Source organism: Zingiber officinale, chromosome 4B, assembly GCF_018446385.1.
Source record: "Zingiber officinale cultivar Zhangliang chromosome 4B, Zo_v1.1, whole genome shotgun sequence".
In the NCBI taxonomy this organism is placed as follows: Eukaryota; Viridiplantae; Streptophyta; class Magnoliopsida; order Zingiberales; family Zingiberaceae; genus Zingiber; species Zingiber officinale.
In genome coordinates, this window is record NC_055993.1 from 91,418,560 (window position 1) to 91,435,924 (window position 17,365).

Consider the following 17,365-nt stretch of genomic DNA (forward strand, 5'->3'; position numbering starts at 1 on the left):
AAGTAAATGGCTAGAATAAAGGGTTGTAAATAAGTCTAGCCGAATCTAAAATAAATTAAACCATTAAAATGATTGTTAAAGCTTTGCTTTATTTCTTTTTTATGAGCTTAAGTTTAGTTTAAATTTGACTTAAGTTAAATTCATTTAGATGTTATTAAACTATCAATTCAAACTTATTTGATTGATTTTTTAGCATGATGTTATAAACTTATTTGTTCATTCTAAAGTTACTTTATTTACTTAGCATATTAATAAGAGTTGTATTGATAAATATGGTTCATAAATGATCCGGTGGTTAAAGGGGAGGTTGAACCGTATAGGGGTCAGCGGCAATATGGAAGTCAAAGTCAAGAGTCAGCGACAGGGGTTCAGCCAACCGACGCAGGCTGCACCGAGCGACAGGGGTTCAGCCGATCGACGCAGGTTGCACTGAGCGACAGGGGTTCAACCAATCGGCGTAGGCAACGCTCGAGTCGGCAATATGACAACTCGGCGAGAGTCGAGTTTCCGACGCTCACAAGTCCCCAAGTGCGGGAAAGAAGATGGCCGAGCGGATAGGGGACGACCCAGCTACTGTATCGCCCGAGCGGCTAGCTGGCCACGAAGCTGGTCGGCCGAGCGACTCTCCCGCTCGGCCCACAATAGACAAAAGGAGTAGCTAGTGATATCTTCCTCGAGACAAGTGCCGCTGACAGGCAGTATGATCGGCGGCTGGATCAGGTAGAGGATCGTACGGAGGAAGTTTCCACTGTCACGTCAGAGATATGCTCTATCTGTTAAGGTATGACGTCAGGTACGCTTTTCTGACACACTCATTACAGGTATGCTCTGAGAAGCGTGCACGCCTCAGGGAGCGTGCACACGCCTTCAGGAAGTCCTATATAAGGACCCCTAGACTTCAACGGAGGTATGCATCATTCATTCACTGTAGCTACAGTCTCGTTACTTTGCTTCGATTTCTCCTCGCCGGTGCCTGACTTGAGCGTCGGAGGGCTGTCGCCGGGAACCCCTTCCCGACCCGGTTTTGTGCTTGCAGGAACGCCGGAGATCCACGTCCTTAAGAGGTCTACACGGAAGGCCCCGAGAGCGCCACGTCCCCAGTGTCCGTCGACTCAGCATTCGGACAAGATCAATAAACTTTGTTCACGAATATTATTTACAAATGTTAGTGAGCTTATGAACAATATGTGTTTAAGCTTGTTCGTTTAATTTAACGAATCGTTCAAATTTGTTCATTTAATTAATCTTACGTATATTAAACGAACATAAACAAACTCTTATCAAATTGAACGTCAAGCTTGTTTATGAATGTTTGATTCATTTACAACCCTAAACAATTGTGAGTGTTCCTGTCTAAGATCGTTGTTGGGTGAGTCAGCAAAGAGCAACTGTCGTGGAGGCTTCAAATTTTGAAGGCCTAAAGGATTGATAGGCCATGCTTTCACGGTTCATATTTGTACTAGAAATCAAAATCAAACGAGCTTTTACCCTTTTGTCCTACATAAGATTTCTGTTCTCGTTGAGCCCATCTTAGGACACCTGCGTTATCTTTTAACAGATGTGTCACCCTAGCCAAACTCCCCACCTGACAATGTCTTCCACCTAGATCGACCCACGAGGCGGGTCTTCAAGCCAAAAGGAGGGGTTGTGCCCTACTTCCGACTCATGGAATAAGTAAAATAACATTAAAAGTAGTGGTATTCCAATTTCGTAGACGAGCTGGCTCCTACTTATCCTACACCTCTCAAGTCATTTCAAAAAGTCGGACTAGAGTCAAGCACAACAGGGTCTTCTTTTCTCGCTGATTCTGCCAAGCCCGTTCCCTTGGCTGTGGTTTCGTCGGATAGTAGACAGGGACAGTGGGAATCTCGTTAATTTATTCATGCGTGTCACTAATTAGATGACGAGGCATTTGGCTACCTTAAGAGAGTCATAGTTACTCCCGTCGTTTACCCGCGCTTGGTTGAATTTCTTCACTTTGACATTCAGAGCACTGGACAGAAATCATATTGCGTGAGCATCCGCAAGGACCATCACAATGCTTTGTTTTAATTAAACAGTCGGATTCCCCTTGTCTATACCAGTTTTAAGTTGACTATTCGCAAATAACATAGTGGCAAAAGGGATCACAAATTTCCTACAGATACTTCGCAAGATGTTAGAATAGGCACTGAGATTGGACTCGACTGACCACTCCGACGCTTAAGTTAGTAACGGGCTAGAGAAAAGTAAAAGTTGTGGAATAGTAGAAGAGTTTATATAACTATATGTGCCTCCCTGTGCCTACGAGAGCGGATGACTTTATATATGGTTGCAGCTGTGCCCTTACATTACCCATGTATTTGCCCATGTCTTTCGGGAGAAATGACTACATTGCCCATGACTTTCGAGAGAAATGACTACGTTACCCACATTCTTCAGGAAAAATGATACAACAAAGCTACATAAGATGTAGGTCTCAACTACGAGTGACTGAGTTGAAGGAATCTGGTGAACCAAGTTAAAGAGGTCTATTGACCGGGTAGGAGGAGTTAGATGACCGAGCTGAAGGAGTCAGGTGACCACTTTGGCCTCCATGTTCTACTTGACTTTTGACCAAGACCTTTGATTAAGCCACATCACATATGAGTTCCCATATTCACCACATCACAAGTCTTCCCCCTCTCCAAGTCTAGTTGAAGGAGGCCTAATTTCCACTAACTGGTCTGTTAAATATTTATGTTAGACTTCCCATTCGAGATTTAGGGTTGATGTGGACAACTTTACCACTATACCATTGTATGCTTCGAGAATCTACAAGTCATGCACCATTAATGTGAGCGATACGCATGCTGATGTATCTAAGTAATTATGGACGCGTCTTGTCTTATAATTAATGTTGACTAGTCGAGGGGCTGCTATGTGTCATGGCCATGCTAGGAGATTAGTGTGAGACGACGGTTGAGATTTAATGAATTCGGGTGTGTGATCTAACGGTTCAATGCGATAGCCCTCCTTTTCGTCTCCCAGTTCCAACGGCTAGAATTTCGAGCCCTGACTATATTAGAGCTACCAACGAAAAAAATGTCGCTACATTCTTTGTCTTCGTCGTCTTCACGCTTCGACCATCCCTCTCTCTCTTCAACAATTTGCAATGTAAGACTTTGTCTCTTGTTTTATTTTCACGTTTTTGTCATATCGCTTTCCATCTCCTTTGCCTCTAAGCTTAGCCATGATCTCTGCAACCTCCACCTTCTAGTATGAGTCCATAATATCGGACATTAACGGAGGTGACTTAGACCAAATATGGTTGCAATTTAAGATTCCTACCGACCATCGCTTAGTAATCCCTAATGCTCTTGATTGACCTTCTCTTCCACCAGCCAATTTTGTAATCTTCCTTTGGGGCCAGTTGTTGGTACAGTGAAGGCCGACTAGAGAGGGGTAAATAGCCCTGAAATAAAGTCAGCACTTCTTTTGCTTTCAAAACTTAGCAAGGAACATGCGTTAGTTTAACAAAAAAATAAAAACATAAAAACAAAGTAAGAGAAACAAAAGAATTTACATGGTTTGCAACCGGAGAGGTTGCTAATCCAAGGTAGTTGAAATTCAATGATCCTGTCTGAAGGCGATGAGATGGTGCGCTGGCTCGGAAGGGTGGTTGATCGACGAACAATGAGCTTCTTGAGATCGGAAGGAAACTCTTCAACAATCCTGCGCACAGTCAGATGAGCCAACAAAGCTTTAGTGACCTAAGACTGGCATGGAAATCCTTGGCTAGGCTCTTCGACGCTCAGGTTAGTTTCCTCTCTCGAAAGTGGAAGAAGAATAGTCACGGAAAAATGTCAAAAAGTAGAGTTTCAAATAAAGATGTTTGTGTACCTTGCCAGCGGAGAGGATTCCCTTTTTATACTACCTCACATAACCTCTACGATCATGAGGTGGTCCCTAGTTTGTTAGAAGATGCGAGAAGTACAACCTAGACATCATGTGATAATACTCCGAGGAATCTTTTTTCTGCCATAGATGTACCTTCTTTGTCATTTATGACTTGGGGCCTTGATGAAATAACCGAAGGAGTATATCATTGTAACTGATTAGTTTAATGAAGCAGCTTTGAGGAAATATTCTCCGACGAGTTTACTAGGTTGTCTTAATGTTGTCGATCGCTTGTCTACTGAATATATCCCTACCAGTCATTAAACTGGTCGTATGTTGAGAATACCGTTGTTGAATATATCTTGGGCATCCATTAAGACAACCGTATGATGAGAATACCATCTGTTGAATATATTCTAGCCATCCATTAAGCCGACCGTATATTGAGAATATCGTCTGTTGAATATATCTCGGTCGATCATTAAGCTGATTGTATTTGAGAATACCTTCTGTTGAATATATCTTGGTCGGTCATTAAGCTGGTCATATTATTGAGAGTTTCATGAGGCCGAGTACCCTTAAACTCGCCCAGGCTTTGCCCAGTCAAACACACATAGGCAACTTTATGTTCGCTTAGCCTTCACCCGGCCAATCGTCTGCTGAGAGTTTTATAAAGCTAAATATCTTTAAACTTGCTCGGGCTTTACCCGGTCGAGCGCACACCGACAGCTTTACGTTCACTCGGCCTTCATGATGTGTATAGATTATATACTATTGTTTAGCATGTTTTGAAGCACATTCACATATTTTACGTATGCTTTGTCTATACACTTTCATACTCTTTATCTTACTTTCAGCATAAATACTTTTCTTTGTGTAGAGATCTGCTCGTGTATTTTTTTTCTACAAGAGTCAAATTTGGTAAAGAAATGATGTTCGTGGTCGATCTAGGCAACAAGAAAAGGAATACAACACTGGCCAAGTGAGTCATGCGGCCATGCCAAAGGAGCAGGGAGGAAAATGACCTTGGCCATGTGGAGCAGGCAGGCCGTGTAGCTTCACTAGAGAAGGAGAATGACACGGTCGTGTCACCTTAGCAAGCATGACCAGAACATGGTCGTGTAGATCTACACGACACAAGCAACATCTCCACATGGTCGTGTCGATCATGCTTAAGCTAAGAAAAATGCAAAACTAGGATGACAAAGATGGTTGGGGCATTTCAACGAACACTTGGTGAGCAGTAAGTAAACTAAGTAAAGTACATGCAAAATTTGAAACATGGGGAATCAAATCAATACAAGCATTCAATCTCACTTAACAAAACAATCAAATCAAATCAATACAAGCATTCAATCTCACTTAACAAACATTAACAATCAATTCAAACAAAATAACTATGCCAAAGAGGGTTGCTGCCGAAATATGATGAAGAAGACGTGTTACTCAGATTCATCGGAATGCAAAGAGGGAGCTGATGTCGAAGAAGGTGCTGTCCGGAACAGGTGGTATGCTCTCCTCTTCTTAACCCGAAGAGAAGAGGTGACTGTGAAAAGGTGGACCGCCGACCTCGAGATGAAGATGGAGAAGAGAGGAGTGGCAGCGTGCCGGTGTCGCGTGAAGCTGCGTGTGGAGAAGCTCGAGGCGTCGAGTGTCTTCCATGAGAAAGATGGAGAAGATGGGGAGAAGGTTGGGTTATGGATGGCTGGCCAGTGGCGATGAATGAGCAGAGGTGGTCGCTGGTCGTTGGTAAAGGAGGAAGAAGAAGTGGCGGCGTGCGTGGGTATTGTCCGCGCGAGAAGCGTCGGGTGAGTAGAAAAACCAGAGAAGAAGATGTGCTTCGTGAGTTTTATATCCCAAATCTGATTCGACGGCCCTGATCAATCCAGATCTTGATGAACTGCTATAATTAATCATATCTGAATTCTTTATTTAATTTGCTTCAGATTTGATCCAATGATCTATATTATTCCAGATCTGGATCAAGGGTTCATATTGATTAGCTCTGGACTTCTTCTTTTTGACCTCCAAATCAAGCCAAATTCAATCCAACTCAATCCTAGTTCATGGCTCTTCTTTAATTCTCTACACAATTGTGAAATAATGTCAAATTTTTAGGAAAATTTATAATTAAGCCTAAAATATATTTATACTCATAAAACATGATATTAATACGGAATTAAACATACAAAGGATAAAAAATGACAAATACAAAAGCCAATATAATGCGTCAAAATACTTGTTATCAACCGGCTCTACGTCGATCGGACCCACAGGTCTTAGTCCCCCCCACTTTTCTTTTCCTAGGCATAACTCTCAGTCTACTTCCGATCGGCTCCACGCAGGTCGGACTCCTAAGGCTCAGTCCCACCCACTTCTCCTGGGCACATCTCTAAGTCTACTCTTGGCCAGCTCTATCCCGGTCGGACCCCTAGGGCACAGTCACCTCATTTCTCATGGGTAAGACTCTCAGTCTACTACCAGCCGACTCCACTTCAATCGGACTATTGTCAGAAAACAACAATGTCAGGAAATCACAACTAATTGTCAGAGAATAACGGCTATTCATCAGGGAATATTCCAATGCGCTACCACATGCATGAAGCGAAATCTTTCTCTACCTAATGGAGTCTGCCATACATCATCTATCACCTGATATGCCCTGACACCTGACATTTTCTGCTAGGTATGCTTGGTAGTACCTTGTCATTATCCTTGTGAGTGTCTCTATAATTATCCGAAAATCATCTCCACATCGATCGAAATATTATCATTATGTGAGCCGATGAGGAGACCAAATCTAACAATCATTGGTTGCCTCCCCTTCTTCCAGCACCACGTGTCAATAAGAGGGTATCTAAGAAACCAGAACTAACAACCACGTAACCACTCCTCTATGCTTAAGATGCCATGTGACCTAAAATATTCGTAGTCACAGTTAGTGAGCCCATATAGAGCGTAGACCTGTCTTAAAAATGAAAAAGGTGACATCGATGTGAAGTGACCTTGGAAATATACAAAGTCAGGGTCTAAAACTAAGATGATATTGGGATTTGTCTTTGAGGGAGAGTGTTGGCAACGGGGGGTCGAGATAGAGATGACGTCAGCAATTACAGCAGAGTTTGTTGATAAGGCTGAGAGAGTCTGTTGTCGAGACTGAGAAGGAGTTTGAGATTGAGAGGGAGTCTGAAACTGATATAGAGTCTAAGATTGAAAGGGAGTCCACCGAGACTAAGATAGAGTTTGAGATTAAGAGGAAGTATGCTGCTAAGACCAAGATAGAGTCTTTCGCCAAGACTGAGAGAGAGTTTGAGATTTAGAGGGAGTTGAGACTGAGATGGATTCTAAAACTGAGAGGAAGTCTGAGACTAATAGAGAGTTTGTTGCTAAGACCAAGGTAGAGTCTATCGTTGAGCTTGAGATGGAGTATAAGGCTAAGAGGGAGTTTGAAAATGAGAGGAATTACGAGGCTAAGAGGGAGTCTATTACCGAGATTGAAGGGGGGGTCTGTTGCTGAGATTGAGAGACAGTTTGAGACTAAGAGAGAGTTTGTTGCTAAGACCAAGATAAAGTCTGTTGCTGAGATTGAGAAGGAGTATGAGACAGAGAGGGAGTCTAAGACAAACTGAGAGAAGATCAATAGTTTATCCTTTAATCAGACTTGCTTGGCGAGGATGAGCGCACTAAGTTGGTCTTATTAGATCTTTGTCCTATCTGAGCCAAGTTAACATTCCCTTGGGTCAGGTTTGACCTTTCACTTACAAGTCAGCATGATTCTTGACCCACAGTACACGTCGTGGTTGAAAGAAACCACTGCATCACAAACCCTCCCTTCAAGTCTAGTCAAACGAAGTATAGTTTGATTGACTGGACTATGCTCAACTGTCCCTTACCCACCACTTTGATCTTTTCAAAATATTAGTTTGACGTGTCCATGTTTTACTGGGGAAGCTAGCCGAACATTGGGCGTCAAGGAGAGAAAACTTACATTCAATGGATGTGATACGCGAGATCATGTATCACACTGAGAATTGGATCACAATGTTAATGCATTAATGTGGGCGGTGTGCAATATCCCCCTCCGCCCGCGAGAGCCCCTTATTGCCTTAAATGTAACGACAAGCGACGATGTCACTGCTGACTAGGGGTGTCAAAAATGAACCTGCCCCGATGCACCGACCTAATGCACCAACCCGAGTCGACCCAAAAAAATCATGTTCAAATTGGGTGGTTTTGGGTTTGGGTTAGAGGATTTCAGAGTTGGAGATTTTCGGGTCGGGGTCGGGTTGACTCGAATTTAATTTTATATATATATAATATCAATGTTAGTATGATAATGGAGTATTGAACTAAAATTAAAGAATTATAGAGAAAATCGTAAAAAAAAGAGTAATTTTTAATTAGGTTATTCAGGTCGAGTTCAGGTTCAGGTTTGGGTCCGGGTTTAGGGGTTTTGAGTTGTTTTCGATTTCGGGTGGGGTTTGAGTTGAGATTTTTTATATATTTATTTTTTTTTCAACCCAATCTGACCTGAATTGACACCCTTACTGCTGACAGAACCTAAGATCCGATGGTTGAGGTGCGTTGGCGCCTATTTTAATCTTTGCATTTAACCATAGCATTTGAACGGTCTCGTAAATCGATTTGTCGCTTCGTAACTTATCACTACCGTGCTTTATTGGTGAAGATTGGGTCGTGATCGTGACCATCTGACCAATCAATCAGACAATGGGGTAGATATCTCGCCATCCAACGGTTCGATGAATCGATGCAACAACTCTACTGTGCCATCACAATGTATATTAGGTTAACCGAAAGCTATGTCGTGTTTATTTGCCTTCAATTGTCTTTATCTTTGTCGTCTTCTTCTTCACGTCTGTCAAGTCCATATGTCTGCTACACTATCTTTTATTATTATTTATTTTAACGCTTTTCGCCCTCCTTCATTCCTTTCTTTTCAAATTCATGGTCGTCGATGACCCTTCCCATAAGTGGCATGAGTCATAGCGAACCGTGTCACTATTCCAAAGGCTAGTAGCCGCTCGTGATTTACCTCCTCCGTGTTGGCCCTGGGACGGGTTGACGGGGGCGCTGGGGGCGAGCGTATTCACCTTTTTGCCACAATGAGTCATAGCGAACCATGCTTAATCATCTCTTTTTATTAAAAAAATAAAGCCCCCAGGGCGTAGCGCAGACGGTGGGCGCATGGTATCTCTGGCGTAATGGCCAGAGGTCGATTCTCAGGAGCTGACGACCTGAGGTTTACCCCGCCATGCGCCTATGGCCTGTGTACCTGCATGAACCTCTCTCCATATCCGTGGGGCCGGCACTAGGGGGACCGCTAAGGTAGCGGATCTACCTTTTTTTTATTAAAATAATAAAAAGCACTCTTTTATTAATTATTAAAAGAATATCTCACTCATTCGCTATCCAAATTATTTTTGTTAGCTAGTTAGAATCTTGTAATAATTTTAATTCTTAACTAATATAATAGGTACACAAATAAAATTCTATTCAGCTAAATAGATTTTCTTTTAAACTAGCGATCATGCATATGCATTGCATGAGCTAGGTCCCTTATATCAAGCGAGGTGATACAAGGAGAAATTTGAGAGAAGAAAAATTGACCTATAAAAATAGTTTTAATTCTTGAGGATTGCCCCCAACTTTTATTTTTTTAGTAGGGTAAGACTGTAATATTTTTCTAATTTTCTACCTTCCAAGGGTACTTATAAAAATTGAGGTGGGGCAACTGACTCTCCTTCAAAAAAAAATTAATTTAATTTTTTATATCAAATATTAAATTGATAATAACAAATACTATACCTAATCTTAGCCAATATGGCTTGAGAATAATGAACTCCCCTTTATAAAAAATTAATTTAATATCATACTTGATCTAGCCAAAAAGCTGAAAAAAATATGTTTTCTAACTTCATCAGTTCAAGATATTTATAAAGACTTTTCTACTCACAGTGTTGCCAATTCTAAAATGTAGGACTAAAGAGAACTCTACATTTCTAATTGATTAATGAAAAAATCTCTCGAACTCTAAATGCCTGATTGATTAATAAGAAAAATTTTCAATAATACGTCGCAGCTGAGTCTCGAACTCTAGATCACTGACTGATGCATTTGTGGAAATTATTAATAAACCTTAGAATTATTTTTTGTGTGAATAGAAAAATGACATTAACACAATTTTATTTTAAGTTTCACCAAAGTTAGTTAGTAAAAGAGATAGATTTTAATAAAATAGTAAGATAGTAAGATAAGGTGCAACCATAGGATGTTGGACTTCTGGGTCGCCCACCATAAATGTTTTCTGATTTATCCTAATAATCAGTGGGAAATTTCCGTGAAACTGAATCGATCGCCCTAAGTTTAACAAATAAAAGTTTATTCAAATTAATCAACACCGTATTTTAATAGCTACAAATATAATTATAATTGCTACATAGTATTAGTTACGATTAGAGATGAATCTAAAATAGGATTGCCCTAATTATAAACAAAATTAGATAGGTATTTTATAGTCTACAATTTAGCACCAAAGAAAATTGATATGTTATTTCTTTCTTTTTCTTTTGTGTTTGTTTTATTTTGATGCTTAATTCATCCCTTCCGTACCTAAGCTCACTTTTAATTCTCGGATCTGTCCTGTCTATGATATAGTCAATTGTATATTATAACATATATTAAAATATTTTCATAGTACCGATCAATAATATATTATAGCTACTATAATCCATAAAAGGTATATAGGTTAAGTGAAAACAAGGGTATTAAGATAACAAAAATAAATTAGGATTAGAGATGGATCTATGTAACATTTTTTTTTTAATTTAGTTACTAAGTCTCCCCTCCCAACTCAAATTCTTAGATCTAAGTATCTAGCTTTTTTAAACCACTAATTAATATAGAAGATCATCGGCTCTGCTCTATGAAAATTTTCCATCGGCTATGAAGTTAAATCAGGAAGTACAAATGGCTAATCACTTCACAACTAAAGTTCAGGTTAAATCGGGAAGTACAACAGGCTCGTCGCTTCGCAACCAAAGTTCCAAGTTATCTTTTCACTTGAGGAAATTGATCTACAGTACATCATAAATATGAATCGATCCAGGGATGCAAGAATGGATTTAGAAGTCAAATTTGGATTTGGCTTGAGCTTAACAAACTAATCGAACCTAAATGCTAGGATTGAGAAGATATGATTCATTTAGTGCAAGTCGGTTTTGTTGGTGCGGGTAGCACTAACGGTCTAACCCAGGTTTTGATGAATGACAAATGGGTTAAGTTAGTTGTGTTGTTGTCTGACACTTTTATCAAGTGTGCAGGAAAAGTCCAGCTAGGTCGACAGGCTGACCGGATAGCTGGCGAGAAGTCCAAGCGGGTCGACGGGCTGACCAGACGCTTGGCGAGAAGTCCAGCTAGGTCGACGGGCTGACCGGATAGCTGGCGAGAAGTCCAAGCGGGTCGACGGGCTGACCGGACGCTTGGCAAGAAGTCCAGACGGGTCGACGGGCTGACCGGACGTCTGGCAGGTAAGTAAGGTAAGTCACTGGAGGGGAGTGACTGCGAGGACGCGTTCCCGGGAAGGGAACATTAGGCGTCGATCCGGCTTAGATCCATTTCGGATATCTAAGTCGAGATCGTGACTAGATTCCGGTCTCGGAAAGACGGAATCTAAGTCATACTCTTGATGCTAATTTTTATTACTTAGCGTATCTGTAAAAATGTGCTAACAAACTGTGCTGCAGGGTTTATTTGCCTCGGACTAACACTGTTTTGCAGGTAGGGAATAGTGAGGGTCCGGGCGCCCGGAATGGCTCCGGGCGCCCGGAGGCAAGTTTTATCCCCAGGACGACGTTGACACTTGGAGCATGCTGGTTGGGAGTGTTACGTCACATTCCAGGCGCCCGGAAGGGATCCAAGCGCCCGGAGCAGCATATAAAAGAAGCCCCAGGCAGGAGCTTCAAAATACAAGTCTGCTAAGAACTCTGAGTCCAATCACTCTGCTGCTCTGCGCTCCAACAACGTTCACAAAGCTCCGACGACTCACTCCGGCTCTCTTTTTAATTCATTGTTTGTCGGTTAGCTTTGTTTTCTTTCTTTTTCATTAGCAATATTTGTACGTAAATTGTAGTTATCCGAATTGCTAGTGAATTGCCCAACGAAAGTACTCAAGGAGTACGGGCCTTCGAGTAGGAGTCGTCACAGGCTCCGAACGAAGTAAAAATCAACATGTTCATCTCTTTTTCTTTACTTTTCCGCTGCGTTTAACTCGAGATTTTGAATCGATATTCACCCCCCCTCTATCGACGGTCTGGTATCGCTCTGATTTGGTGCAACCACCAATCAGACAAGGGGTGAAATCATTTTTTTTAACAATTCCAAACTGATATTATTATCTTTTTGGAAGTTTTTTTTCGTTGCATTTAAAATCAAAATTGGTACAACACCAACTTAGAGTTTCTATTTCTCCCGCACTGCTAATCCAAGACGAAGTCTTGGGATTTTTTTCCAGTTAATTTAGTGTGTGCAGGATAAGATGTCTCAATAAGAAGGCTTCAGCACAGTACGTCCTCCCCTATTCAACGGGGATGACTTTTCGTACTGGAAGAGGAGAATGGAGGTCTACATGAAGACAGACTACGACCAATGGATGTGCGTCACAAAGGCTTACAAAATTCCAGTAGACAACTCCGGGAAAATAGTAGACCTTGAAGAATGGACAAATGATATAAAGAAAAAGGCATCAATTGAAAACAAAGCCATCAATACTCTACACTGCGGACTAACACGAGAAGAACTGAACTGGGTCGGACCACATGAAAACGCTAAGGAGCTTTGGGATAAACTGATCGAGCTGCACGAAGGAACAAGTGACGCAAAGGTAACAAAAAGAGATTTGCTATTAAATAAAATTTTTAATATAAAAATGCAGGAAGGAGAAACGGCAAGTCAGCTCCACGCGAGGGTCAAAGATATCCTCAACGGTCTCCACGCGATAGGCCACCAAATGGAGAACCGAGACTTAATCAGGTACGCGTTAAATGCTTTTCCGCGAAACAATTTGTGGGCATCAATCGTAGATGCCTACAAAATTTCAAAAAATTTATCTAAATTAAAATTGGATGAACTCTTCTGTGAATTAGAACTTCATGAGCAAACTAACGCCGGGGTCGAGAAAGGTGTAGCTTTATTTGCAGGTTCTTCTAAAGAAAAGAAGAACAAACCCGAATCTGAAGAAGATTCCGATCAAGACTCTGAAGACGAAGAACACCTGGTGAACCTGGTAAGGAAAATGTTCACCAGGAAAAAGAGAAGCTTCAGCAAACAGGATCTTCAGAAGATCAGTTCGCCAGCCGACTCAAGAAATGTCACATGTTTCGGATGTAACAAAAAGGGGCACTACAAGAACGAATGCCCAAGATTGAAACTTGACAAACCAAAGTCAACAAAGAAGAAAGCCCTCAAAGCAACATGGGACGATTCCTCCTCGGACGAATCGGAAGGAGAAAGGCAAAAGCACCAAAGTCACCTCAGTGATGGCTCGCGAAGCTGAAACGGAAGACGAATCGGAGGAATCGGAAGACGGGTCGAACATGCTGGTCCGGAGTGTACCTAAGGTTCGAAGAGGTATACCTAAACTTAAATCGTAAATTCTTTAGAATTATCTCGTGTTTAAATAAAAAGTAGTTAAGTTGGAAAATGAAAATAAATCGCTTCTTGAGGAAAATCAAAACCTCAAGGAACAATTAAAAATTCGAATCCAACTCAAGATCGAACACTTGAGGAGGAGAATTTATCATTAAAAAATGAAATTAATAAGTTAAAAGAATTGTTGGAAAAATTCACAACAAGATCTAAAAATTTAGATTTAATTCTAAATAACCAAAAGGCATGCTATAATAAAACCGGACTTGGATATAAGTCAAACTCAAACAAAACCTTTAAATCATTATTAACCCAATACAAAGCAACTAAACAAGCTTGGGTCCCGAAAGCGTGCTTAACCACGCAAGTAGGACTTAATCAATTCTATATACCTAAAGATAAAATACATTATATAAACTTGAATAAATCAGATCAAAAACTAAAATATAAATTTAACTTAAAATCAAAATTCAAAACTCAACAAAATTTAGATTATCACCAAGTTGATTATAACTATAAAAAGAATCGACACAAACCCAAAATCTAAATTAATGGCCAATAATTTAGGGGGAGGCTCCAGAATAGCTGGCACCTCCAAAACTAACATACCCGACAGGGTAACCCAAAACAAACTAACCCAACAGGGTAATTAGGATTAGTAAAAAGAGACCAAGTTTAACTTGACTCATGGTACTGGTGAAGTTTTTGGATGATAGTACGTTAGGGAAGCTTGGGCATCGCATGTCTAGAAAGATATGGCTTCGATCTGGTGCATTTGGCCAAGTGGAACTGACCGAAGCTACCCTTAAACGAATCCTAACCAGTTAGACCAAGATTTAGTACTAAGTTCCGTGGATAGGACTATTCGGAAAACTTCGAAAGGTTGGTTACTTCTAATGATGTCCATGAGACTCACCGAGCTTAGAAGTTTATCCGAACAATGCCTATTTGTGGAAACCAAAGCTAAGTCTGAATCTAACACTAGTTAAACCAAAACTCTATAATCAAACCAATTTCATCTCACAAAATCATAGGTTTCCCTGATTGATAATATAGATCGGGTGAGATGAATAAGACTTAAAAATTATTTAAATTTAATTTTAATCTTTAAATTAATTTCAAAATTTAATTTTAAACTTAAATTAATTTCAAAATTTAATCTTTAAATTTTTTTTAAACTTAAAAATTATTTTCAAAATTTTAACTTAAATTTTAAACTTAAAAATTATTTTCAAAACTTAAAAATTATTTTCAAAATTTTAACTTAAAAACTTTAATTTTAAACTTAAAAATTATTTTCAAAATTTTAACTTAAAATTTTTAAATTTAAAAATTATTTTCAAAATTTTAACTTAAAAATTTTAAAATTAAAAATTATTTTCAAAATTTTAACTTAAAAATTATTTTCAAAATTTTAACTTAAAAATTATTGTCAAAATTTTTTTCAAAAATTTTAAACTTAAAAATTAATTTCAAAATTTTAATTTTAACTTAAAAATTAATTTCAAAATTTTTAATTTTAACTTAAAAATTAATTTCCAAATTTTAATTTTAACTTAAAAATTTTAAACTTAAATTAATTTCAAAATTAAGATTTTTTTTAATGATTGATTAAAAATTGATAAACTAAGACTAACATAAAAATCCTACTTGTTGTAGGAAACCAAGTGGATTTTGGACAGTGGTTGCTCCAAACATATGACTGGAGATCACACCAAGTTCACTCAATTAACCTACAAAAGCCTAGGAACAGTTGCCTTTGGAAACAACGGTAAACTCAAGGTAATTGGTATAGGTAATATTGAATTAAAAATAGATTTCATAATTACAAATGTTCTACTTGTTGAAAATTTTAAATACAATCTTCTGAGCATAAGTCAATTATGTGACACTAGGTATAAGGTAAAATTTCTATCTACAGAATGTTTGATCAAACATCTAGATAATCCAACTATAAGCCTAAAAGGCTTTAGAAAAGACAATATTTATGCCATTAACTTAACCACTTCTTCAGTCAAGTGTTATTTAACACAAAAAGAAGAAACCTGGTTATGGCATAGAAGAATGTCACACACACATTTCAGAAACATAACTAAATTAAATGGTCTAGTTAGAGGCTTACCAAAATTACCTAACTTAGATTTAACGATATGTAATGCTTGTCAACAAGGCAAACAAACAAAATCTACCCACAAACCAATTAATGAATCCCAAACCAACTCAGTCCTAGAACTTTTACACTTAGACCTATTTGACTCCCATGGAGTTAAATCAATAAATGGAAGTCTATACTGTTTAGTTATAATAGATGACTATTCTAGGTTCACTTGGGTCAAATTCTTAAAAAATAAAGATGAAACCTTTGAAATTTTTACAAATTTCTGCAAACAAATTGAAAATGAAAAAGGCATAAAAATCAAAAGAATCAGAAGTGACAATGGAGGAGAATTTAAAAATCATAATTTTGATAAATTTTGCCTTGAAAATGGCTATCATCATGAATTCTCTTGCCCTAAAACTCCCCAACAAAATGGAATTGTAGAAAGGAAAAATAGAACTTTACTTGAAGCATCTAGAACTATGCTAAACGAATACAACTTACCTAAATATTTTTGGGCAGAAGCTATTAGTACAGCCGAACAACACTAAACAAAAAACACAATAAAACATTTTTTGAAATATTTTACAACAAACAACCTAATATAAAACACTTTAAGGTATTTGGTTGCCCAGCCTTTATCCTAAATACTAGAGAACACTTAGGCAAATTCACTTCCAAAATAGAAAATGGAATTTTTCTAGGGTACTCTCTGAATAGCAGAGGCTACAGAATTTATAATAAAGTTACCTTAAGAATTGAGGAAACCACCAATGTAAAATTCAAAGAATCCAATCAAAACCTAGAACAAGCCCAACCTCAACCAGTTGACCCTGTTCATGAACATATCAATTCTGAAGGAACAAACCAAACCCAAAATCATGAAGAAGAAGAACAACTACAAGAAAGTCAACCTTCTAGAACCATAAGAGTCAACCCAAACCATCCTACTGATCAAATAATTGGTGACCCAGACCTTCGGGTCCAAACTAGGTCATCTTTCAGAAACCTAAGTCAAATCTCGTTAATCTCAAATATTGAACCCAAAACTGTAGCTGAATCCCTACTTGACCCAGACTGGGTCATAGCTATGCAAGAAGAATTAGCTCAATTTGAACGCAATGAAGTTTGGGACCTAATACCTCCACCTAACGATAAGAAAATAATAGAAACCAAATGGGTATTTAGAAACAAGTTAAGTGAAACTGGAGAAATTACTAGAAACAAGGCCAGATTAGTTGCCAAAGGGTTCAGTCAAGTTGAAGGACTTGACTATGATGAAACTTATGCCCCGGTAGCTAGACTAGAGTCCATTAGAATGTTACTAAGCTATGCAGCCCATAAAGGATTCAAACTATACCAAATGGATGCCAAGTATGCCTTTCTTAATGGATTAATAAAAGAAGAAGTTTATGTAGGTCAGCCACCTGGTTTTGAAAGCCTAGAACACCCTGATTATGTCTACAAATTAAAAAAGGCATTATATGGACTTAAACAGGCACCTAGGGCATGGTATGAAAGACTAACTTCTTACTTAATCTCTAAAGGGTTCAACCAAGGTCAAGTTGACCCAACACTATTTGTGAAATCAATAAAAGAAGATATTTTTATAGCTCAAATTTATGTAGATGATATCATCTTTGGTTCAACAAACTCAGAGTTTTTAAACGAATTTACAAATCTAATGGAACACGAATTCGAAATGAGTCTGGTAGGAAAATTAACTTATTTTCTAGGGTTACAAGT

The 17,365-nt window shown here is 38.8% G+C and overlaps 1 pseudogene; it reads right to left on the reverse strand.

Moving 5' to 3' along the window:
- Nucleotides 1-9,596: 9,596 nt before the first annotated feature.
- Nucleotides 9,597-9,715, reverse strand: LOC121979022 (annotated as a pseudogene).
- Nucleotides 9,716-17,365: the final 7,650 nt, after the last annotated feature.